Source organism: Populus euphratica, unplaced genomic scaffold (assembly GCF_000495115.2).
Source record: "Populus euphratica unplaced genomic scaffold, PopEup_1.0 scaffold351.1, whole genome shotgun sequence".
Classification (NCBI taxonomy): Eukaryota; Viridiplantae; Streptophyta; class Magnoliopsida; order Malpighiales; family Salicaceae; genus Populus; species Populus euphratica.
Window position 1 is genome coordinate 197,173 of NW_011500242.1, and position 2,681 is coordinate 199,853.

Here is a 2,681-nt window from a genome sequence, read left to right on the forward strand (position 1 = left end):
AATTATTAATTTAGATTTATTTTATATAACACTTGGTAAACAAATACTTAGCACTTTCATTGCTTAACCGTATGATATAACTGACACATGTGCTATGAAAAGAACTTGATTTGTTGTTAACATAAGTTATAATCATGGATATCTGATAATATTTATAAGTATTAGCTTTATTCGAATAAGATAACTAATGTAACCATATTAAAAATTTATAATTCGATTGGAACCTTATTTGTGTGTGGTTTCTAGTTGAGTAATAAAAAGAGTTTATATTATACCTTATTTGAAATACCATTAGTGGATCCTCTAATGTTGACAATTATTTATCATTGTTTAATTCTTATATTAATCTTACATCCCAAAGTCCTCTTCAATTCATCATCATCATCTTATTATTATTCTTGTTGTTGTTGTTGTTATTACTGTTATTGTTGTTATTATTTATAATTTATATAGTTAACATCCATGTGGTTCGACCCCGGTTTTGCCAGATTATTTTTTACTTTAACACTCCTATACTTGGTAGAAGACATCAATCATTTAGTCGTGTCAAGTTTTTGACATCATTGTTAGGGCAGTAAATTCTTGTATAAATTATAATATTTATTTTCTTTTCTTTTTTTCACTTTTTTTTATCTAACTTTTGTTTATTTTGTTTTGTTTTCTTTTTTTTTGTTTTCTTCATTTTATTCTCTTTCTACACGTGTATGAGAGTTTTGTCACGTATATTAAGTGGTAGACTTTGTAGGGTAACCTCATCATTTTTAGAAAATATAGCTGAAGAAGATAACCAATCACTTTATAATGAGAATAATCGAGTTAGAACACTTAGAGACTACATAAATCCCATAAGAACAAGTGCACCCTCATGCATAGTTTTCCCTCATGATTCATCTCATTTTAATTTTAAGCCGATATTATTCAACTTTTACCTTCTTTTCATGACTTAGATTTGAAAAATCCATACTTGCATTTAAAGAAGTTTGAGGAGATCTGTAACACCTATAATGACTTAATTGTAGCATGAATACTATCAGATTAAAGCTTTTTTTTTTTCATTAAAAGATAAAGCTAAAACATGGCTATAAAATTTGAAAATAGGATTCATTCATGCTTAAGATGAAATGCAACAATAATTTTTAAAGAAGTTTTTTCCATCTCACAAAACAAATTCTTTCAAAAGATAAATCACCACTTTCACTAAAAAACTTGGAGAAACATTTTATAAATGCTAGGATAGGTATCGAGACTTGCTTAGAAAAAAAGTTAATTAGCTCTTTTTTTTTTTCTTTTATACCATATCTTTAATGTTTTGCCACGTGAAGAATAGAGACTCCACGTGAACATTGAATAACCTAGAGATAGATAAGTAGTGGAATTGATGTATAGTAGAACTTTTAAAGATAAAAACCTTATAAAACAACTAAGTACCTAGACTTACTAGTTGAAAATGCTTAAAATTAGGACACCGCAGGTACTTATGAGGTATCGGGTAAAACTCACCCTTATATATCTAGTAGAGGTATGTACAACCTTAAAAAAGATCATGATTTCTAAGTCAAGTTTACATATTCAGCTAGAAAAGTTGAGGCACTAGAATTAAAAAAGGGTGGTCAATTAAAATTTATTCAAGACATTGTGTGTCAAATCTGTGAAACCAATGAACACTAAACTAATGATTGTCCAATCTGGCCTTCTTTTAGGGAATATGTCCATGAACAAGCTCATATTTTAAACAATTTCTAAAGGTGCAATCATAAATCATACTAGCAAACATACAACTCTGGTTGGAGAAATCACTCAAATTTCAGTTGAAAGAGTGATAACAATAATGCACAAACTTCATAATCACCGTTTCAAGCATACCATAATTTTCAAAATTCTCATAAATTTGTACCTTCTTATGCCCCTATCATAAAAGAAATCTTGAGAAAACTTTGTATGCATTCATTGAAAAGCAAGAGACAATCAACACTTAACTTGCTTAAAGCCTCATAAATTTGTACCTCCTTATGCCCCCATCATAGAAGAAATCTTGAGAAAACTTTGTATGCATTCATTGAAAAGCAAGAGACAATCAACACTTAACTTGCTTAAAGCATGACATATTTTAAAAATACTCTTGTAAAATTGACATCTACTCTCGGTTTGCAAAAGAAAGGTAAGTTTTCATTTTAACCACAGCAAAATCTCAAGGGGCAATACAATGCAAATGCAAGTAGTTTCAGAAGCCACACTCTTCACTCTTTATAGTGGTAAGGTTATTGAAAATCCTACTCTTGAACCTTGTGAAAAAGATGATGAGTTATCACTCTTTACTCTTCACTCTTTATAATGGTAAGGTTATTGAAAATCCTACTCTTGAACCTTGTAAGAAATATGATGAGTTAAATCACTGAGGGTAAGAAAGGGGTTGAATATGAACATTGTAAAGAAAGGACTGATTCCCTGCCAACAATTTTATTTTCTCATACCATGATCAGATAAGAAGAAATCAAGGATGAAAAAGGCATCAAAAATGTTGTCGGGAATCATTTGTCAAAATTGACAATAGATTCAACATCTTGCATCACACCAATTAATGAAGTTCTTAAGGAATCTTTATGTTCCTCTTAGTTTAATACCTTGGTTTGCTAAAAAAATCAATTTTCTTGCTTCAGGATTTTTACCAACTCATTTGGATA